The sequence below is a fragment of the Amblyomma americanum genome, chromosome 1 (genome assembly GCF_052857255.1).
Source record: "Amblyomma americanum isolate KBUSLIRL-KWMA chromosome 1, ASM5285725v1, whole genome shotgun sequence".
Classification (NCBI taxonomy): domain Eukaryota; kingdom Metazoa; phylum Arthropoda; class Arachnida; order Ixodida; family Ixodidae; genus Amblyomma; species Amblyomma americanum.
The window spans coordinates 232,267,576-232,291,821 of NC_135497.1; the positions used below are offsets into that span (position 1 = coordinate 232,267,576).

General features: G+C 44.8%; 1 protein-coding gene across 1 annotated transcript in view; it reads left to right on the forward strand.

The window, feature by feature from the left end:
• Positions 1-671: 671 nt before the first annotated feature.
• The window catches only part of LOC144114774 (uncharacterized), a 28,234-nt gene continuing 4,659 nt past the window's right edge, over positions 672-24,246 (forward strand). The window contains exon 1 of the mRNA XM_077648726.1: positions 672-827. The gene's annotated coding sequence lies outside the window, so the exon portion shown is untranslated. The remainder of the gene's footprint in view (positions 828-24,246) is intronic.

Sequence of the window (24,246 nt, forward strand, 5' to 3'; positions counted from 1 at the left end):
GGCTTCGACTTTTGAATTTTTCGCAATGCTTTCCGTAGAAAAATCATGAAGGTAGCTGGGCTTATACGCGGGAGCACTAGCGATATATTGCTAATTACTAGCGGCTCCTACTGTATATGTAACGTATAGTCTTGGTCAAAAGTCTTAATAGGGGTTTTCGCTTCAGCCACATAAAAGAGCCATTACGGCACTATACAAGAGCGAATGATCTTGAAATGCTAGCAGAAGGCTTTGGTTTCTTTTTGCGGTAGAGAAGCTCCTTGCTTGACTGGCGTTTTCAATGATCCGCTATACGGAGCATTCTAGGAACATTCATTTCGCTGCCGCTGAACGCTGTTGATTTAAGACTTTTGACCAAGGCTGCACCTCCAATTTTACGGTGGGTAAGGTGTGAGAGGTGTTTGATCGACGAAACGTGCTCCATAATATTATGCCCGTGTCTGTAGATGCGAAAACTGAAAGGTATGGAGCTCCACTTCCACACAGCGTTAAGAAGGTTGCGTTACGCCAGCTTCGTATGAATCTATAATTGAGAGAGCAAGGGTTCAGCCAGCCAGCGTTGCAACCAGATGCTGGGGAGCGAAAGCCCTATTCGCATCGTCAAAAGCATCAATATCAGCTGTTTGCAGCCAATCCAATTCCTTGGATTATGGTGGCTTGATCCGGCAAGGTGGGCTGGTCCCTGATACCCTGAAAGTACAGTGCTCTAGAACTAGAACCTTGATTCTAGAGCACTGTACTGAAGGAAAGGCAAGCCAAGTGCACTGGCGTGCAATGCTGCGAGCTCTGTGGTTCTTGGCGTTGGAGCTGTCCTTCCCGATGTAGTGGTAAGTTTATATTCCTTGTATTATCACCCTTGTGTGGTAATGTTCCCGGCCGAAGCCTGCCTGGCATTGCATATGTCTCCTCGCCCAACGTCACCTCTCCTCTCCGCTCATCCCCTTTCTCTCCTCCTTTACATCGCTTCACTCGCCCCTTCGGCAGACAGCGCCTCTCCTCCTCTACATCGTTTGGGGGGGGGGGGGGGGGGCAGCGGCGCTTCCTTCCCTTCTGTCCTCTCGACCACCCGTCCCCTCGGGATCTCCAGCGCTGCATGATGCCAGCTCGGCGTAGGATGCCTCGATGGGCCAGCGCCGCTTTCAGGGTTAAGACACCGCTACCGGCGGGGACATGTTGGGTCTCACCCTCCCGTTCAGTTGCATTGAACGCAATGCGACGGCGCGCCATTTTGAAGAAAAACCTGCAGCTGCCGCGAGGAATTCAGAAATTTTGGTGTTCAACGTTGACAGAGTGGTACCACAGATAGCTCAAACTGTGAATCGGAGGTAGTTACTCTAAAGTAGACTATCTTTCGCAGCTAACCTGCCGATAGAGTCGGCGCCTTGTGAACAGTCGGTGCACTCATGCGTGTTGGTTCTCTTCTGTAGCATTTATTCTGCGCAGTGTTCTTTCATAACAGCTTTCTTACAACTTGCGCAGCACATTCCAGTGCAACCTTTTGGCCCGAATACTCTCCACTTCAATTACTTTTCCAACAATCAGGATCACTTATTTCGAGCTGCAGTTGCATATTGGCCAAAGGCTGCCATTCAGGCAGCTTTTCGTTTGCCGTGAAATCAATGCGAGAAGGTGCGTTTCATGGCTGCTAATTTAAACAATTATGATGATGTAAAGATAAGTAGCATTATCCCTCCGTCCCAAGCAGAAATTGTTCTGAAAAACAAGCGTTTCGCATGCCTTACCTCTCATACTTTGAGGTTTACTGTTGTTCACGCAGTCTGGTTTGACCTGCGATTGGCATTTTTTTCAGCGCGCGCTGTCGCGAACAAAGCCAAATAGCCGGGTCACTTCACTAGTGCGGGCAGAACACCCGGGAACACAACAGACCCTCATAACTTGGTCTCTGACTGCTACATCACGCACACTACGAGCTCACTTGAAGCAAAGGGGCGTGGCCCGTTTTTGGCTCGGTTTTGCAAGTTCTGTGCGTTCTCCGCCGCCTTTCTTCTTCAGATTAGAAGCCCGTCGTCGTCGTTACGCATCGCGGCCTTTCTTCTCCCGATTATGGCCGCCTCGGTAGATACCGCACGTTCTGCACCACGCTGCCAAAAGTAGCATGTTTTGACCAGAAGCGCTTGCACTCGTGCGAGTGCTAAAACCTGCCAGGCCCCATCAAAAGTTGCCGAGCGGCTTTGGCTTCACAACCTGATCGTAAAGGTGTTTAGCAATAAGGCAGCCGTATTATTTATGTGCTCTTGTGGGCAAGCGCGTATGTGAAGCTCTCGTCGTAGCTTTTTGTTGAGTTTACTATTTCTTTTATCTTAATGCCACGAAGGCAGAAAGGCTCTCCTCTCTCCTCCTTTGCGCCAGCTCACTACGAATATCCTGGCGCCAAACCCATCTTCTGTGCGTCAGTAAGCAAAGAAGCCGTGGCTGCGTGACGCGAACGCAAGGTGGCTTTTTTTCTCCAGTAACGGTTAAAAGCGACTGTTATCCAGTAACAGCTAGCTAGTCGCTTTTGAAGATTTTTCTTCATGTTTTGAAAGGAAACAGGAATTGTGTAGAAAAATTTGTCCTCAAATAAAGCGACTTAATCACTACGAATTAGGAAGATGTCATTGCAACGCATCGGCAGTCTATGTGCAGTCAACACCATCCAAAGGGAAACGCAACCATTTGCATTGTTTTGTTGCGGTACAAGCCACTAAGGAAAGCAGTTCAGAAAATATGACCATTTGGCTTCAGACGTGTCCTCCGCTTTCTACTCTAGAGCAGTGAGGTGACAAGTTACTTGGAAGAGAAATTTGACATTATTATGTGGAATTTTTCACATACGGTGCAGCAACAAGACAGTATGAGCTTTGGAAAATTGTTGTCATGAGTTCTTCAGGCGAATACGCAGTAATGAAAATTTATTGCCTTGAAGTAACGGCAAAGTAACGAGTGGTGCTTTTTTTCGGTAACGGTAATGGTAACGCGTTACCTTTTTTTTGTGGGTAACGTAGGGTGGTAACGAGTTACTCTTTTTTAGCCTAACGAGTAACGTATTTTCTTCCTTTTTTGTCCGGTAATGCCTACAACACCGTTTATACCTCATTATCACAACTGTTTTTATGACGTAACACAACTATTCTTACGTCGCCGCGCACGTGGAAGTGCGTGGCGCGAAACGACTACACCAAGTGTCTGCGCAAAGGCGACTGGGTGTAGAGAGAGGAACTCGAGTGAGGAACTTGAGTTGACATGTGCCAGTACATCAGGCACGTGTCAACAGGTAAGAGTGATACGTGGGAAATATCACCGCTACTGATGTACTGGCGATGTTGAATGTCGCGCGTCAAGCGTGCTTGTATCCTTCCCGGCCACCAGGGCAGTATTTATACTGGCTGGCGGTCAATAAACTTTTTAGTTGCGAGTCAGCGCTCTGTGTTGCGTCTCTTCTTCTCTGTCCCGTCTGTCGCACTGTAATGGATCATCGTGAGCACCAACTCGCCCAACAAGTAGTTTTGGTTTCTCGAATCCAAATTTCTTTGAAATAAGTGCACCTTTCGCTCCCGAACAAGCGGCAACAAAGCCATAAAATGCCGAACTATCAGATTTTGCTAACAAAAAAAAATGATAAGAGTTCTCCTCACCGTCCCTTTAACTGCACTGTCGTAGGCGCCCAGAGGTTGCAATGTAAATAACAGAACTTTGAAGTTTGTGCAAGAAAAAACAACACTCGCAGTATTCAAGATGGTTCTTTGCGTTTCTTCGGAGGTGCACAGGACCTCTCCAAACTTGAATTCGACGGTGTTGAAAGAGCAGGCGCTGATTGATGCCAGATTCAGGTGGACGAATGCCTTATGAGAGGTAGGCGAAAATACAACCGCGGCCGGCTTATGGCTGGCGACAACGTGCCGCCGCATCGCCAGAACAACTACGGCGGCGGCGGCGCCCGAGGGCCATGGATTTTTGGTATATTTTCTGTGCACAAAGGAGCTGCGCCTGTTCAATGTAGAACGAAGAGACGCGGCAACCCTGGGCACCATAATCGCTGCAAACGTTCTCCTAGGGACCACCAGCAGCAGCGACGCGTGGGCCGCTTACCGGTGCGTACCAGGACTGGTTGACGGGAACGGCGTCTCCATGGGCCTGTCTCACAAGACCGTTAACCACTCCACGAACTTTGTGGACCCCACAACCGGCACCCACACGTAGCACATTGAGGGTTGCTGGCAGAAGGTTAAGGCCCAGCTCATAAGGAGTGGGCGCAAGCTCACCCCAAAACTCACTGAGTCTTACTTCGGGTGGGTGTGGTGGCAGTCATTTGAACGGAAGGCAGCGCTGCAGCGACCCCTTCTTGCGACTCGTGGAGGCCATTGCACGGCACTACCCAATGTGAAGTGGGCCATTTTCCTGCCATATTCGACCCCCTCCAAGACTCAAAGCTGCTTTGGCAGCTTTTTTTTTTTCAATGGTCCCTCTCAGGGCCACCAATCGCACTTTGACAGGGCAAGCATGATGCTTACCAATGTCTCTCACTCGAGTTCCTCTCTCTACACCCAGTCGCCTTTGCGCAGACACTTGGTACAGTCTTTTCGCGCCACACACTTCCACGTGCGCGGCGACGTAAGAATAGTTGTGTTACGTCATAAAAACAATTGTGATAACGAGGTATAAAGAGTGTTGTAGGCATTACCGGAAAAAAAGGAACAAAATACGTTACTTGTTAGGCTAAAAAAAAGTAACCCATTACCGCCCTACATTCCCCAGAAAAAAAATGGTAACGCGTTACCATTACCGTTACCGAAAAAAAGCACCACTCGTTAATTTGCCGTTACTTCACGGCAATAAATTTTAATTACTGCGTATTCGCCTGAAGAACTCACGACAACAATTTTCCAAAGCTCATACTGTCTTGTTGCTGCACCGTATGTGAAAAATTCCCCATAATAATGTCAAATTTCTCTTCCAAGTAACTTGTCACCTCACTGCTCTAGAGTAGAAAGCGGAGGACACGTCTGAAGCCAAATGGTCATATTTTCTGAACTGCTTTCCTTAGTGGCTTGTACCACAACAAAACAATGCAAATGGTTGTGTTTCCCTTTGGATGGTGTTGACTGCACGTAGACTGACGATGCGATGCGATGACATCTTCCTAATTCGTAGTGATTAAGTCGCTTTATTCGAGGACAAATTTTACTAAACAATTTCTGTTTCCTTTCAAAACATGAAGAAAAATCTTCAAAAACGACTAGCTAGCTGTTACTGGATAACAGTCGCTTTTAACCGTTACTGGAGAAAAAAAGCCACCTTGCGTTCACGTCACGCAGCCACGGCTTCTTTGCTTACTGACGCACAGAAGATGGGTTTGGCGCCAGGATATTCGTAGTGAGCTGGCGCAAAGGAGGAGAGAGGAGAGCCTTCCTGCCTTCGTGGCATTAAGATAAAAGAAATAGTAAACTCAACAAAAAGCTACGACGAGAGCTTCACATACGCGCTTACCCACAAGAGCGCAGAAATAATACGGCTGCCTTATTGCGAAACACCTTTACGATCAGGTTGGGAAGCCAAAGCCGCTCGGCAACTTTTGATGGGGCCTGGCAGGTTTTAGCACTCGCACAAGTGCAAGCGCTTCTGGTCAAAACATGCGACTTTTGGCACTGTGGCGCAGAATGTGCGGTATGTACCGAGGCGGCTGTAATCGGGAGAAGAAAGGCCGCGATGCGTAACGACGACGACGGGCTTCTAATCTGAAGAAGAAAGGCGGCGAAGAACGCACAAAACTTGCAAAACCGAGCCGAAAACAGGCCACGCCCCTTTGCTTCAAGTGAGCTCGTAGTGTGCGTGATGCAGCAGTCAGAGACCAAGTTATGAGGGTCTGTTGTGTTCCCAGGTGTTCTGCCCGCACTATTGAAATGACCCGGCTATTTTGCTTTGTTCGCGACAGCGCGCGCCGTAAAAATGCCAATTGCAGGTCAAACCAGACTGTGTGAACAACAGTAAACCTCAAAGTATGAGAGGTAAGGCATGCGAAACGCTTGTTTTTCAGAACAATTTCTGCTTGGGACGGAGGGATAATGCTACTTATCTTTACATCCTCATAATTGTTTAAATTAGCAGCCATGAAACGCACCTTCTCGCATTGATTTCACGGTGAACGAAAAGCTGCCTGAATGGCAACCTTTGGCCAATATGCAACTGCAGCTCGAAATAAGTAATCCTGATTGTTGGAAAAGTAATTGAAGTGGAGAGTATTCGGGTCAAAAGGTTGCACTAGAATATGCTGCGCAAGTTGTAAGAAAGCTGTTATGAAGGAACACTGCTCAGAATAAACTCTACAGAAGAGAACCAACACGCATTAGTGCACCGACTGTTCATAAGGCGCCGACTTTATCGGCAGGTTAGCTGCGAAAGAGTCTACTTTAGAGTAACTACCTCCGATTCACTGTTTAAACTATCTGTGGTACCACTCTGTCAACGTTGAACACCAAAATTTCTGAATTCCTCGCGGCAGCTGCAGGTTTTTCTTCAAAATGGCGCGCCGCCGCATTGCGCTCAATGCACCTGAACAAGAGGGTGAAACTCAGCATGTCCCCGCAAGTAGCGGTGTCTTCACCCTGAAAGGACAGAAGGGAAGGCATCGCCACTGCCCCCCACCCCCGAAACGATGTAGAGGAGGAGGGGTGCTGTCTGCCGAAGGGGCGAGTGAAACGATGTAAAAGAGGAGAGAAAGAAGAGAAAAAAAGGGAAGGAACGGGGAGGAGGAGGAGAGGGGACGTTGGGCGAGGAGACATGCAACGCCAGGCAGGCTTCGGCCATGTTCCCATGTAGATACGCGAACTGTAGAACAGCATACAAGGCTCTGAATGAGTGTTTGCAGTCTTGCAATCGCTAGGCCCTGCATTCCGGTCACACGCGTTACCGCCGCAGGAGCTATTTTTGCCGGCGTCCACTTGTGAAAATATGCGAGTTTCACGTATGGTTTTACTAGCGCAACTTTCTAGCAGGCTGTCATTTGATTTGTAAAGTGCTTCACACGCATCCTTTGACAGGGAACTGCACTATCCTGTCCGGTTGTCATTTGCGCCGTTTCGACATCGGCTTTAGGCCAGATTTTACTGGCAGTTCACAGCGGCTACTCAGGCCGTTCTTTGCTACTGTGCTTCACTCCCGCTGTGCTTCACTCCCGCATTTTGATCGTAAAGAAAAAAAAAATTGCGCTCTGCCCGTGCAGTGTTTCTCTTTGGGTCGTGTATATGAATTCCAGTAGCAGTGCATTTCAGCTGACAGATAGTTGTCCTCAGCAAGGATTTGTCCACTAGCTTTATTTAGTTCCGCTATGTAGCTGTAGGCAGTGTAGCTTCCTAACAGTGCAGTGTTCATGCAGCAAAATATCTTATGCGAAAGGCTATAGCACAGGTTTCATTTAAGAGAGGAAAAACTATGGTTAAAGGGGTTGTAGATACAACTGATGCAGCATGCTGATGTCGACGTAGTGGACAGTGCAGTCTCATTGGTCATGCTACATTTTCATTCTCGGTACTGTCCATCGTTTCGTGTGCTCGTTTTTTTTCCTTTTTACCACTGCAGTTAGCATTGTCAAGAATGCACTAGTTATATCTACCGTTCATTCTAGTAACCTTATGCATGTCTTGCTGTTTAATTTTTTTTTCAGATATGTGACTAAACTATAAGAGCAGGAAATTGAGGTTAAAAAACACTGAAGAATCACTATATTTTTTATAGGCAGGATTTGTGTGAGATATTCTCCTTTACAATTCGTTGCCATATGCTGTTTTTTTTTTTACCTAAAGTAGCTTGTTAGTGATACAAAATTTAGCCTTCTGCATGTAACTGCTTGGGTATAGGTACTTGTGCTCTAACACGTAGCTGACAGTAGTATGAGGCTAGCAGTGTATCATTTGGCAGCGTTTCAAGGTCAGGATGTGACGCAAGTAAAAAAAGCAAAGTAATCTTTAATGCCCATTGTAAATTGAACATTTCAGCTTTTTTTTCAGACTTTTTTTCACTACTTACCTACTCGGGAGCAGCATCACCTAGCGATATGTCTGAAGCCAAGACAAGGAGGAAGGTGGTCATCAAGCGTTTTGCTTCTGCAAAATTGGTGGATATGGCTCCCCTTCAGTAGATTTAGCTCTATGCAGCAAGCTACACAGTTACATGGGAAAGACTGGATGAGTGTTGTTTGTCATGCAATCAGAGACAAATATCTAAAAAGCATTTACCCATTGCACAAATCAACACTCAAGGGGCATACACTATAAGGAATGCCTTCTGCCTAGCATTGTGTGCTGTTATATGAAGGGTTTGTGTCTATATTGCAATAGCCATGAGTGGAAGCATGATCATTCGGTTGAGTACAAAGGATGAATTTGTCATTAAGGTTAAATGTCTGCCTTTGTTAGTCAGTAGTGTATAAAGGCTGATAATTTATATCCAAGAGTAGTGCAGCAAAGGGGGCATTCTTTTTATATAGGCCAGGAATACAGGCACCATATTCCTGAAAATTTATGTCTGTAATAACCCTTGTAAAGATAAAGCTCTATGCCTAACATGTATTCTTTTTTGCTATCTATTTGTATGCTGGAAGCAGACACCAAATTGTTTTCGTTTTCATATTTGGATATGACTGCCTGCTAAGAACTAATTGAGCACTGTGCTCATTCTGTTTTGCATCATTAATAGATCTTATGCTAACCTTTTCTCACCATATGCTGCCAGTGTGCCTGGCAGCTTATGCCTTTTTTTGCGATGTTCTTATTCAAGTGTACTTATAAGTGGACGGCAGTGTGAGCTCGCTCAGAGCTGCCACTGAACTTTCAGCACATTTTCTGGATTCATTTCTGGCTTGAAAACTGATAGCCTCATTGGTTTCAAACCTGGCACCCACACATAATTTATTTTTTTTCCTTATTTCCATCTGTTTATTTGTTATATATTATCCTCCTTGTCATGGTCATAGTGCCTATGCCTTTTGCACTATACGAAGGTTTCTCCCAACTGCTCACAGATGAATTGCATGGCAGTTTGTTCTTAAATAGGTGCGTTTTTTCTGTTCTTTCTTGGAGGGATTCGAAATTATTCCTTTCTTGAAGCATTTTTAATGCTTCATTGAAAATCTGCCACCCATCGACGGATAATAATCATTATTCTATCCTTGTATGAAAACATCCTTCTGTTTTCTATGCTTCTCTTTCATTCCAACTAATGGTCTCCCCCTCACCTTTTTTGTTTTCTAAAACTGCCTATTGGATTCTCTACTAAAAGTACAATGTCTGAAGGGTGCTACATTCTAAATTCCCACTTACTCTGTTGCTGGGTGAGCATGCTCATAACTTTAATGTTCTCAGAGTTTAGTTTAAGTTTAGTTTTGCTCGGTGTTTTACAAGCTACAAAAGTCCAGTGTCAAATTTTGCATTCTTTCAAACTTCCTCTGATAACAAGACTGAAGTCTCCTCAAATGCTTAGCCATAGAAGCAGTTAGCTTTATTATGGCTAAGGCTGTCTCTTCAAAAGATTTTAGTTTGCATGCGATTTAAGGCATTTTGTTTGACATGTGATCCCTCCCACAAAAGTAATCTACAGAGTTCTAACTATATTAGCGTGCTGTATTGAGAAAATTTAACTGCTTGTTGTGCACTGCGCATGAGAGTACTGCATGTGCGGCAACACATGAGCATTGTGTGCTTTATCAAACTCCTGCAAAGACTGTCGAGAGTTCAGAGAGAATGGCACTGTGCATACGTTTGTCCGCAGTGGTGAGATCTCTTGTCAACACTGCACAACCAGTATGCTCAAAACTGCATCAGCACGGACATACTGAATCCGTTACTGACACCAAGACAGCAAGGGTTCACTAGACTTTACTACTCATAAACGGCACCACTGCATTACTGAGGAGGCAGTTCAGAATAGGCAAAATAGTTCACATATTCTATGGTCTATGCAGTCATTTGAGCTCTCGGGCTTTTAGGCAGTGCAGGCATCAATTTCTTATAGGGGTTACTCTTGGAGAAACTGTTGTTGAGAAGGCAGTTGTGGTGGCATTTATTAAAACACTCTAGACATACCGATAACTGTAGGAAACTCTGGTGGAAGGAACAGTGTTAATGCTATATTACACTGCTAAGCATGAGCCATCGATTAATGGCAGCAAAATGATAAAATGGGTGCTAGCTTTAGCATCCCACATTCTTCTCAAAATAGGCAGTCTACAGTGATGCCATGAAAGATGCTTCATGAATCTACTTTCGTGAGAGGTGATGAGTGTCCAGAATGTCCATGTCAAATGCTCGGAGTGCTTAAGCTCCACTGCATGTAACATTCATATTTGCGCTGCACAGCTTTTAATTCTTGCAGACATTATAGAATTGACGTCGAGAAGCTAAAGGAAAAGTTTTCTCGTGATTGTCTCTTCAAAGCAACTGTTCGTCATAGGCACGTAATAGCATGGAAGTCATAATCAGTACAACATTTTGTTTGGTGATTACATCATCTCATGTATAACAATTCAGTTGGGCGTGTGTCAGCTAACATCAATTTGTGCCAAGGGTGTTTGCAGAGCTTTGTTGCTATAGGAAGCTAGTAATTGCTCGATTGTATTTGTAAAATCAAATGTACAACTGCACTTAAAAGCATTGGACTTAACCTCTGATGCTGTACGACAGAGCATGGTGTGATTGTTTTCCTTGTCTTTTCATAATGTGTGGAATTTTTTACCTTTTTTGCACTATTCGTGCTGTTATTTTCATAAATGGCTCTCCCTATGTGCCATAACACCCTACAAAACACAACATAAATGGCCCTCTTGCTCATTCATTGTAATTATCCTGCAATCTAATCAAATTATTTTCATATAATGTTGTCCAGCTATTTCGTTTGACATCATACTTATTCTTTGAACTTCGAAGCAAATGATTATGTAGGCATTGCTGAATGTAAACACTTGAAGGGATAAAATGGGCCTGAATTTTAAGAGTCCTTTCTCTCAGAATCTTGGATAAAATCTACATTTTAATTTTAGTGGCAATGGAATGCTGTTAAGATCACATCATGCATACTATTTTTTGCATAAACGAACATGCATAAACGAACAAATATTGCTGTCTTCTGGTGGCAGGTTTTTTTATTACCTATGTCCAGTGTTCAAGCAGTTATCAGTAACAGTGGAAATGAAAGAAAGGAATTACATATTTCTTGTCTACTACATGCTTTGTATTTGGTAGTGGCAAATGAGACTTTATTCTTTTTTCTTTTTCATAGTGCACATTGTCTTATATCTAAAAGGAGTTATAGTTTGTACTCTTTTATGTGCATCTCGTATGTGTTGACAGCCAAGATACAAATTGTTTTGTAAATCTAGACAGTTTTCAAATGAATGCAGTCCTTGGAAGCTAGTTGGCATGGACAACTTTTTGGTGTTTAAATTCATCCCTTCAGTCCACTCTGGCATTATCCCCCCTTTTTCTCTGTAGTACTCTACTACATTGTAGAGTAATCTTGAATTGGCACATTCTGTTGTGTTTTTGCATGAAAAAAATTGAAAATAGAAACATGTTAGAAGGGACAAGAGCCCTGAAGTGGGGCTGGTTGGTTACTTTAAGCATGGTGACTTGGAACCAGTGTTACTAAGAGGCAGACTGAAGACCAGCTACACACTATGAATGCTGTGCAGTGAACAGAAGTCTCTAGTATTTATAGTGCTCAGCTCATTATCAGACCTTGTTTTTTGGCACTGGAACTATCTCTTATCATATAAAGTCCTTGCTAAATATGTTTTTTAGGTCGGAAGCCTGTCTCCTGACATTTTGATTGAAGTGTAGAGTTGCACTTTGATTACTCATGTCTAACCATTGTTGCTTGCCTGCTGTCCTCTCTGTAGTGCAGTTTATTGTAGTCTTGGCATTTGCCATCATATGTGCTGCGTGTTCATGGACTGTTGCAACAAACCTTTGCCTCTTTTGCTTTCTTTTACAAATGCTTTCCCAGCTTTCCTGTATATAGTTCTACATCCTATCACTTTAACTTCAAATTGCCTATTACTCTACAGTCATATCATGTTCTACCCTCCCTTTAGCATCCAATTTGTACCATGAAGTATACCTGAAATGCAGTTGCGCATATTCTCGTGAACGTGTTCACATGTGTTCAAAAAAGCGTTTTTGATGATAAGACCAGCCATTGCTTAAGACACGATTTTCTAGCATGGAAACCAGAGGACGAATATGATGAAAGAGGGTAAATGTTAGACACAAACAAAAACTTCACTGACCTGGGGAACACAGAGAAAGTGCACGCGCACAAGTTGTAGGCAGAGCTGTGACAATAACGCGAAGAAAGATTACTCGAAATGAACATTTGGCATGGTTCTGACTGCGCACATGTGTATCTGTGTGTATTTTTGCAAGAAATATTGTGCCCCCCGTCAATACAATTTAGGTATGTAGTGCTAATTCAGTTTCATTTTTTAGTTTCGTATTTAGGGCTGAAGAATTTTCCTCAAAAGCTTTAAGTTAGCTATCCCTTCTGTGTACTAGCCAGAGTCGCTTTGGGACGTTAAACCCCTTACACAAACCCTTCTACTCTGTACGGTATTAGACCTATGTGGTGCTCTCAGAAAACTACAGATGTGAAGAACAAAACATTTGCCCAAATTGCGTGAAAGCAACACCTGGTGGCCCAGCACTCTATAATACTGAGATGGCGCTGGACCTGTTCATTTCGTGCTCATGCTTAAAGGGGCAATTATCTGTTGGTGTGTGCATGGTGTCCAAGCAAGGATTTGTGCTCTCTTCAGCACTCGAAGCCAGCGAATTGAAATGGGTTGTACGGAAGTGAGACAAACGTTTTTGTGCATGAGAAAGGGGAGAACTGGTGCCATTCTTATCGCTGTGGTGACGGGTTTCGTTGTGGATCATTCATTCATGCAGTTTCAACAGTGTGCATGTTCTGCACTCTTTCGTCTCTTATAATGCCTATGTTTAATGAAACTAGTCATAGTGATGTGCTGAAGTCATTAGGTATGAATGAAGGTGCTTTAGCCAGCTGTTCTGCAGTGAACCATATGCTTAGGCTGAATGGACTAGGGACGGTTCTAATGGCATTTCACAGGAGATGCTGGGCATGAAAAATAGTGTTGATTGGTGCTTTGATGCAGAGACTATAATTTAGCTAATAACTTGTAGCTAGTGTTATAAATAGTTGTCTACAATTATATTTAGTATTTTTGGGCTAATGCAAGTTGAAGAATGAGACAGATTCTGTGAGCATGTCTAGAAACCTGCGCCATGCATGGGTAAGGCCCTAACTTGCTGCGGCAAAAAAAATTTATATTCCGCAAATTGAGAACAAAAATCTGCGAATTTTCGCAGGTGACATCAAATAATTCTTTAGAATGCACCTCTTATTATATTCGGAACAAAGGCATGAATATAGTATGATTATTTTTTTATTTCTGAGCTTCTCAAGGTGACTAAAGCGACCTTCCCCACCTGGCTTGAGAGCTGCTGAGGAGAAGTCAGCCTCTTAATCACCTTGGAGGCAAAGCGACTCGCTTGCAAGTGCAAAGGAGAAGGCGGCAATGGATATGGAAAGAATATGGTGCATGGCGTTGAGAAGGAAAATGCACTGGAAGAGTTAACTGGAGTTTGGAAATCAGAGGAGCGCTAGATGACATAAGACTGGGCAGCTCGAAACACCGAGTAGCAGCAGCACACAAGCTATGGTGGCTGCTATTGTGTGGCAGGCTGTGTGCATACAAGTATTGGAAGCTTGGCTTTGTTCAGTTATGGCACGTGCATCTGAAGCATCGCTAACTCCTCCAGGATGAGGCTAACAGTATGTTGTAAATGAATAAAATAAATGATGTCCACTGCTTCCATATTGTAGCATGCCATATGTGTTTCTTGAGCGGGAACTTGGCTGTGGTCTATCTGCGTGAACAGTTTGAGGGTGCAGTATAATCATACTAATTGTCTTAAAATTTTTCAGTTTCCTGACTCCACCCTCGCATCATTTGTTCAGATAAGGTAGAAAAGTCATTTTCCCATCATACTGTCGTTTCTATCGATGTCCAAAACAATAGCACTAAAAAAGAATGGGGCTACTAACATACGATTCAGTGAAAAATGCTTACATCTGCGATGTTTTGTAGTATTACAGGAAACTAGGGGCCTTGCGTGTGGCATTGTGCTTATGGAGCCAGCCCTTTTTCATTTGTGCTCGTACTTGATGTCGCTTGTAACATAGTGCAAAAAGACAAAGGAAGTTGATTAGAACATATCAGTTATATAAATTCCTAATGAAATCAAGAACTAAGGTGGTGGTGCATGTTATGGGGGGGGGGGGGGTTAACATCCCAAAACTGCACATGGGCTGTAAGTCATGTTGCAGTGGATGGCTACAGATTAATTTTGACCAGGTGAGGATCTTTAAAGGGCATCTCAGACATTTTTTCCTACCTCTCTCATCTTGCTGAAACTTTCACATTATGTTCTCTGCAGTTTTTCTGGTCCTTTGTGGCAAGTTTCACAGTCGAGATATGTTTTCTTGCGTCGCAAATGAATTTTAAAATTTCCGATTTCGTGACCTCACTTCGGGAGATTTCTACAGGCTGCATTGCGTGCCTGACGTCACTGCATGCATGCGTGGCCATCAATATTCACTCTGCTGAAGAAGTCAATATTGAACTGGCATTTGGTCATTTCAGACAAATGTGCAGTCGCCTGTTTGGCCAGTCAAAGCAGGCACGACAGGTTTTTGTGACAGTACCCATGATGTCATAGGATGGTCTGTCCAGAAGTCATCATTTGGTTGATGACCGGTTTCGGTTTCCTGGATTTTGCGCTTTTAAAAAGTTTCTACTCGCCATTTTGAAAAATGTTTTCTTTGGCACCAGAATGAGGGGACTCTAACGAATGTGACATGATTGTCACCTGGATGTTCAGAAAATGCCTTGGAATCGGTCTTTGATATGAACTGACATGATACAACACACGGGTGTTCTTGCACATCACCTCCATCAAAATATGGCCACTGTGGCTGGGATTCAGTCCTGTGTCCTTAAGCTGAGCAGCCAAATGTTGCAGCCAATAAGCTGCCATGGTGGGTGATGATGCATTGCACCAGTGAGCATGAGCCGGTTGTTATTGCCAGCCGCATGCAAAATTTATGCTTATTGTGGTTTTCCATGAGAGCATTCTTGTTAAAAAGGAAGGCACTGCTCAGTAGTGCCATGCTGTTTGGTAAGAATTTCACCTTCACTCTAGCTTTAATAGTTGCAGCTGACTCACTGGAAAAGCCTGAAGCTCTGTCATTTTGGTCCTTGGATCTGCTTAAATGGCAAGAATATGCATGCGCTTGTGATGTTATAAACACTGCAATGCTGTTTTTATTCTTGCAGGTACTGGCACTCTTATGGAAAAACAAACTTGGCAGGAAAACAATAGTCCGAACCACCCCTGGCTATCTTTTTAGGTCTTATATAGCCTGGAAGCCATGGTCTGTAAAATAGCTAGTCTTGTAATTGCACCATCTAGTGTATGTGGCCACAGTGGGGCACTTGTGTGCTTATCGCTTTATGCTAACGGTACTACTGTGGCCGTGCATGTAGAATGGTACCAATGTGTAGGCATTGCACAACTGTTTCTGCATGGTCTTGTGTATGAGTGCATCTGGAGGTGCGTTCTTAATCTTCATAGTAATATACAATAAAGCGTGGTATGATTTTTCTTATTCTTATTTGTTCATGATGTCTGGTATCTTGCCCGTACCATTACAAGAAAAGGTTTAGTGGAATGAGCTTATTGTTTGTGTTGCCTTCTGTGCAAGAGAGTTCGTCTTGATTTTTTTGTGACTGCTGCCGTTCTTGCAGATGGCTGTCTTATTGATTTATTGAGATTTGCCTTACTTCGTAACCAAATTCCTTTCAGTTAGGGTTGTGCTGCTACTTTTTCCTAGTTCCGTGTTTATGCTGTAACTTTTATTCGAAAAAAATGTGTGGATGTCACGGTATGCCATCAGTTGGAGAGAGAGAGAGGCAATTGCCATGGCTTGTAGTGGACCTGTTTCTCGCAACATACCAAGCATAAAATTGGCTTCTTGGTCTTGTTGGGATTGTTGATGCAGGGAATAGTGAAATATGAGTGCTACTTCTCGATTTGAAGGCATTTTTTATTGTTAATTTCACAAACCTCTTGTTTTGGATCCTTTCTAACACTTTTGCTGTCTTCTATTGTTATGCTTGTGTTAGTTACTCGTACTCAGCGGCCAAAATATTTCTGAGGAACAGGGGCAACCGAAACTAAGCAAATGCTTTGCAGCTGTTTCAAAGTGGCAATGTAGCCTTTGTTTCTTTAATAAGGGGTGCACTGATAAAAAAAGGAGTAGCAAAAGTAGGTTCTGCTCTCATATTGCATTTATCCTGTACTGTGAGCCCCTTGCGTTCTACCAGCTAGCCCAGTTCTAGCTTCTTCACATCACTTTCAATTTGGTTTCAATTTTTCATTGTGGCAGTGCTTGCCATTTTGTACCTGCAAAGAGGATTGAGCTTTCACTTTGTTTTTGTTCATTTTGTGTGTGAGAATAAGGAAAATACTAATTGTTTTGCAAAGAGGGGCTGTTCTTGAGGTCTGTATAGCCCATGTGTCTGGGTCCTTCAACAGCCGCTCAAATGATCCCATTTTTTTAGTGTCTGAATTCATCCCTGGAACCTGAAGCATTCAGAAGCAAACACAGGAGTCATCCCCTCCTATTATGCATTTTTGTTTGCTGTTGCATTCTTCAATGGCACCAAGAAACCTTAGCTTCTGACGTTCTCTTTTTGTTCTTCATAATTATAAAAAAATTGCATCGAAAGAGGTGAAAGAATTTCCTGCCAAGAGACGTGTGCTCTCATTCTTTTTAGGCTAGATGCTGAACATATGATATTTTTTAATTGCCAGTCTCCATTTTACTGATCAGTAGATTACTCACAGCCCAGCTATTGTCTTTCATATGCTCTCCTCGCTGCGGTGCAGGTTGTTGAATGTCTCGGCATTAACTGACTTTTCCATTGCATGCTCAGACTTTCGCAACAATGGTACGCCTCTGTTGTTTCACATTGTATGTGAGGCTTTGTAAAATTCTTGTATTTATACAGATTTACCTTGCATATTTTCATTTTACCTTCAAAGAAGCAATTGCTGCTGCCATTTCACCCTTTATCCTCTTTTAGACATTCATACTTCACTTGTGCGGCTGCTCAGAGGAAGTTGCATATTGTACAGTTTGTACTCTGCATTCAAACCTAGGGAATTGAGTCTATTAAAGCAATGCAAAAACAACTTAAAATTTACAAGCTCTTAGTATCCATGAATTTACCAACTCTCAAATTCATAGCACGCATTAGGAGGACAAAAGACTACAGAACATGCACTATTGGAACTGCATCAATGCTTCATCATGATGCAGTTCCAATAGTGCATTTATGTGTTTGTTGTATTTTTTTTGTCTTCCACAGCACGTGTAATAGATTTGAGAGTTGGTACAATTATGGCTACTAAGAGCTTTTAAATTTTAAGTTGTTTTTGCATTGCTTTAATAGATTCACTTATCAACTTTAAAGTGAAGTCACCCATATTTGGTGGAAAACCCATACATATAAACTTAGTAGAACGAGACTCAGCTTTTATGGCTTTATAGCAGCCGCTGGGTGAAGGCACAGCATTGGTAGCTCTGGAGGTATCAAGCTAGCTAATGGCTTATTTACATCTAAAGGGCTTTAACTGTTACAATTATCTGATACTGCTAACACAAATCTATGACCAAAACCTGTGTCTAGCTTTGGTCATTCTGTGAATGTATGTGTTCATGCTTGATGCCTCATGCAGTTGTAGTGATTAACATAAGAAGGAGTAAGTAGTGTTGATTAGAACATGTATGGAATTCGCATTCCTCAAGGAATTGAGCTATGAAAAATGAAATTCTTTCTTGTTGACTTCTCCCAGGTTTCTAGGAGTCACCTGTGGGCTTTTGTGTTACACTTTTGAGTTGCGAAAAGTAGGCTTCAGCACATGGTTGGGCATATTGTAATTGTAATTGTGGTTAGCTGGAAAAGGACAGGGTTAATTGGAGAGATGTGGAAGAGGCCTTTGCCTTGCAGTGGGCGTAGTCAGGCTGATGATGATTGCATTAGGCTTTGTGACAAATTTTCGCTTTGGTAGTCTTGTGAGAGTATTTGCTAGTGGTGTGTGTTAATGCTGTATTAGTCTGGTTTTGGAAGATTGAGAATTCAGCAAAGCCCTATTCACGTTTACAGCACGTGCGTCCAGCTCCTGAGGGAAGAAATTTATTACTTTGACCTTCTTGCCAGCTACGTCATGCCTTTTAGTATAGTTGCAACTGTCTTTCAGAGGGTGTAATCACATCTTTACAGATACCTTCCTCGAGTATTGGGGCTGTTGATTATATATTTTTGAGGCATGTAGAATGGTTGCAGGATTGCATCACTCGTGAAGAGTGATGGAACAAAACAAACACACTGGACATGGGCGCAGGTGTTTCCTTCATATTAAATTTTTTTTCAGAGTATTATGATACATTTTCTTTACTCTTCTGCACTTAAAATGCTGCGTTATTTCTTTTTCTGACAAAGTTTTGCCATTTCCCGCTGAATGATGTTTTTGTCTACTGATGCTTGTTCAAAGCATCTACGACGTTGTTTCAGGGAAGCCCGCCACTAAATTATAAAACTTTTTTTCGGATAAAGAGAGGCTTTTCGTGGCATAGCAATACCAGTCTTGGCGGTTATCAGAAAACAGGTGAATCGGTAACTAGTAAGGTGTGTCTAATGGTTGCCTTTTTAACTGTTACAGATAGGCGCATGATTGCAATTAAACATTTGTAGCTGGCCGTTAGTAAAAGCCGTATCAGTTTTTAGAATTTCGATAATACTTCGCCGCTGTGACGCAACAAATTTCGGCCATTTCTGACGCCATTCGAAAACCGCGCTTCTGCGGGGAGTGCCAAGCGGCGTCCATCAAATCGCGTTACTATGCCGCATGGACCACTTGACTCTTCCGCCCGCACTGCGTTGTTCCCCGCGCTCCTCTACTTCGCCGCTCCAGCGCGTGGGGGGAGAGAATGTCGCATGGTACATGAGGCACGGAGTGACTCGATAAAAAAAATGTGCCTGGACGTCACGACCTCTCGCAAGGACTACTTGGAGTCTGGGCAATGGCGCGGCCGAGAGTAACGTCGTAACGTTGAGTGCAGTGGCGACTGCCCATGTGCAAGCGTGCTTAGACTGCGGCCAACTAGCGAGGGGGAAGCTCTCGCGTCCGGCTGCAAAAAATGTCGCGTAATGGCCTCTCCTAACTATCCTTCCTCCACGGAGTGACGAGATTTAAAAATTGGTTTTGGCGCTCGACTACTGATCCGGAGTTCCCGGGTTCGAACCCGACCGCGGCGGCTGCGTTTTTATGGAGGAAAAACGCTAAGGCGCCCGTGTGCTGTGCGATGTCAGTGCACGTTAAAGATCCCCAGGCGGTCGAAATTATTCCAGAGCCCTCCACTACGGCACCTCCTTCTTCCTTTCTTCTTTCACTCCCTCCCTTGTCCCTTCCCTAACGGCGCGGTTCAGGTGTCCAACGATATATGAGACAGATACTGCGCCATTTCCTTTCCTCAAAAAACCAATTATTATTATTATTAAAAGGAAAGACGCTGTAGCTCGCTACTTGGTGGACACCTATATCGCACTGTGGGGGAAAGGTGAGAGTGAAGAAAGAGTCGTCATAGTGGAGACCTCTGGAGTAATTTAGACCAGCTTGGGATGCACACCGGTGCTTTTCGCATTTCGTCTTCATCGAAACGTGGCCGCCGCGCGCGGGTACTCCGGCCCGCTAGGCAAGCGCCTAACCAACGCAATTTGATTGATATCGCTTTGCGCTCCCCACAGGCGCGCGGCTTTCCAATGGCGCGAGAAATGGCCCTAACTTGTTGAGCCACAGCGCCGAGGGTAATCACATTTTCTAAATTCTAAAAGTTGATATGACTACTACTGTCGGCCCGCTACAAATGTGTAACAGCTATCAGGCGCCAATTGGTAGTAAAAAAACTTAACAGTCGAGCCCACCTGTAAGAGCCGCAGCTATAACCAGCGCTCAGTACGCACTAGGGCGGTGCTACAATCAAAATATGTATTAGGGTAATGGCGATACTTTTCAGATACAACGAACAACTCTGCCCGCACCACTCGGTTATAGCGAACGAGGAGGCACCGTAAACTCGCACTCGAGTCGAAAAATATGGTAGGGTTTTCACTTTAAACAGGGCAGGGTGGGAGAAAGCACGATTAGCTGCGTGCGTCCCTTCTCCGTTTCTTTCTGTTTTTCTTTTCCTTGCTACATGTGCCACTCGTTTGCGCACGGTGTCTGAAGAGCTGTTTTTTTTTAGGAAATAAAATGGCGTAGAAATTGTCTCTCACCTCGGTGGACACCCGAACCGCGCCGCAAGGGATGATAATATTAATAATAACCATAAACCATTATTATAACGGTTATTATAATGGTTTATGGGGAAAGGAAATGGCGCAGTATCTGTCTCATATTTCATTGGACACCTGAACCGCGCCGTAAGGGAAGGGATAAAGGAGAGTGAGAGAAGAAAGGTGCCGTAGTGGAAGGCTCCGGAATAATTTCGACCACCTCGGGATCTTTAACGTGCACTGACATCGCACAGCACACGGGCGCCTTAGCGTTTTGACTCCATAAAAACGCAGCCGCCGCAGTCGGGTTCGAACCCGGGAACTCAGGATCAGTAGCCGAGCGCCCTAATCACAGCCACCGCGGCGGGTACGCCCGAGGAGTTGGGAGTTAAAGAAGGAGGTACAGTAATGGGGGGCTCCGGAATAATTTTGGCCTAATCGGGATCTTTAGCGTGTACCGGTACCACATCAGACAGCACACGGGTGCCTTTGCGATTCGCCTCCATCGAAACGCGGCCGGGTTCAAACCGGGGAACTCGGGCTCAGTAGCCAAGCGCCTTAATCAGAGTCACCGCGGCGGGTTTTTTCACGAGAACGCGGCGTGATTACGGCGCCGATGGCTCGCGCGCCGGAAGCGGGGAGGGGGACAGAGCGTGCCGCCGACGCAAGCATGTGGTTTACTACGAAATAACAAGGAAAGATAAGAATCTTGCTAGCCTCAGCATATGCCATCGCTTCGGAAGCACCTGAGCTGGTTCAGCGGAAATAAACAATAGCAGGAAGAATGGAGAAATAAAATAAAAGAGGTGAGGTGACCGGTAGAAAGTATCGTTGAGAAGCAATACAACCTTTGTTCGTAAAGTTTTGAGACTGAGTCTATTAAAAAAATGCGTTTAACATTGAAATCATTTGTGCAGCACCCTTTCGAAATAATTTTCCTTACAGTCTATACACTGCTTCCAAGGCTTCTTTAGGTCTTGGAAACCTTTGGAAAACGCTTCTTTTGGCAGAGCTGTCAGCTCCTTTATCGTGGTGTCTGGAATGGCCTCCACGCTCCCCATCCAGCGACCTTTCAGAGCTCTCTTCACATGAGGAAATAGGAAAAAAATCGCATGGGGAGAGGTCAGGCCAGTATGGCGGATGAGGAATTACAGTAATGCCTTGCTTTGCGAGAAATTTTGTCACGCTGAGAGCAGTGCGCGGCCATGTGTTATCGTGGAGAAGGCTGCATTGTCCAGGTGCCCATAAGTCAGGGCGACGGCGTCGCAGGGCATCATGCGTGTGTTGGAGCACGCGGATATAAAAGTCCTGATTCACCGTCTGCCGTTGTGGGACGAACTCGTTGTGTATGACACCTCTGGCCTCGAAAAAAACTATCAGCATCGTCTTTGGTTTGGTCTTCTGTACTCGTTGTGTATGACACCTCTGGCCTCGAAAAAAACTATCAGCATCGTCTTTGGTTTGGTCTTCTGTCGCCGCACTTTTCTCGACACAGGTGAGCTTGTGGACCGCCAATCCGTGCTCTGCCTCTTTGTTTGAGGATTGTATTGAAAACACCATGTTTCGTCTTCAGCAATGATGCTGTCGACGAATGCAGTATCCTCTGCCTCGGAGAGCAAATCAGAGCTCACTGATGCCCGCATGTCATTCTGGTCATGTTTGAGGGAGTGCGGCACAATTAAGTCTGGCATTCAGGTTTCGTTTCTCCAAGTTCTCACGCAAAATTTGGTTGCATGTTGTCTTACTAATGTCGAGATCATCTGATAGCATGCGGTCTGTAATGGTGCGAACTTGCTGGGCGATTTCCCTGATCCGAGCTACGTTTTTTCGTTCCGTGTGGTTGAAGGGCGCCCCTGCCTTTTGTCGACTTCTACCGAAGTTCTCCCCGAAGCGAACCTCTTGTGCCACTCGAAAACTCGCACCCACGATAATGTCTCTTTGCCGTAAGCGTCACGAACGAGCTCATACTTCTGTGTGGTTGTCTTGCCAAGCTTCATACTGAATATGTTTACACGCTGTTCGAGGTAGACGTCCTTCTCTCGACATTCACTTACAGTAGAATGCGCAGACTAGTGACAACGTATTTGTGATAAAGATGAAGTGTGGCAAGTGCGCTGCATGCACTCGCGCGCATGGGGGGAGAGAAGACGACGAAGTAGGAGAATACAGGTCGGCTCGACCGTATGCTACGTGTACTGATTCATTGCTAATTATCATTACTACGATACAACAGTATTCTTTACGTGTAGTGCCATCTAGTGGCTGCCAGAGCAATTAACATAAATAGCTCAGGTTAGCCCGAAAAGATGGCGTTGCATATACGCACCAGCTCTCCCGCAGGGAGCATATATACAGGAACACTAGCACAAACATTTGTTTTGGGGAATGATTTCTGGTAAAGAAAATAGATCAGTCTCGAAACTTTGCGGACAAAGGTTGTATACACAAATAATTTTGCAGGGGTCGATGAGATAGCATGAGGCGCGTGGGATGGTGGCAGGCATCGTCGTGTGGCCAGTTGTCAGCTGTTAGAAGGCCAGGGAGTCCCAAACATCGCGCGACTGATTTCGCTCCATTGGTTATGGTTTCCGAAGCACTTGGAAAGCAGGGAGGGACGGAGCGTAGCAAATCAATTTTAACCTGTCGCGCGACCAGCTATACCCCCGTGTGAACCCGCCTTTCACAATGGCGAGTCGCTGAGGTCGCGCGACAGGTTTATATTGACTTGTTGCGCTGCTCCCTGCTTTCCTAGTGCTTTGGAAACCGTAACTTATTGACCGAAACCGGTCGCGCGAAGACTCACCAGTGTTAATCCCCCTTTAGAATGTGGCGATGACGACGGAGGCTTTTCCGCCTCAAGAGCTCCTAATCCTCGTGTTGAAACCCGCTTCCAACCAGGAAAGAACATGGTGACCTAAAAAAATGGGAGGACCCTTAAGCTTCGCCTTTAAAGGGGCACTGAAAGGTGCTCAAAGTAATGTTGCGCATGCCTAGGATGTTCAAAGACACTGCTTCCCAAATATCCTCAAGCAAGAATTTTTCTACTCCGTTGCGTGGAAGCTGAGTTATCTGTCCTTAAAATTTGAATTTCCGCGTTTTCGCGTCTTTTTTTCTCCTCTCGTCACTTTTGCACATTAAAATGTCAGTGCTGCGCCGCCGGCACACCCACTCGGCCCCTCCGCCGGCTGCCGACGCGCGCGGGAGTTCCTTGAGGGCAGAGCTTCCGGCCGCGGCCATGGTTGCTGCGTGATTTCAAAAAGAGTTGGCGCGGCGAACCAATGATAGCCGTCCGCTGCTGAAGTAAAGAGCAGTGCATGACGCGTTGCGCGCGGATTCGGACGAAAACACTGCCCCGCTGGTCGCACCGAGGCGTAGAAACGCGAATTAAAAAAAATTGTAAATGAGCGACGCGCAATTTTGAGGTCTTGTACGCGGTATGGACGCTTGGTCGCCTATACATGGTTTGCATGTGACGTCACGTCCGGCGGCGCGCGCTGCGGCGGACATGTTGGTGCAGTCTGTGCGGAGTCGGTGGTGTGCGGGTCGCACGCGTTTCCTCGCTAGTGGTAACACGTGCAATTTTGTTGCCTTTTGTGTGGCATTCCACCGCTTCTCAGTAAGCAGCCTTTAGACGCTACCTACCGCTTAGATCTTACGGGGTCGGAGCGCGTTCGGTATGCGGAAAAAGTGCGTCTCTGCGATAATATCGACCCGTTCATGCTGCGGCGGGGAACGGACACAAGCGATGTCGACATATTTCCAGAGATTTGTTACGG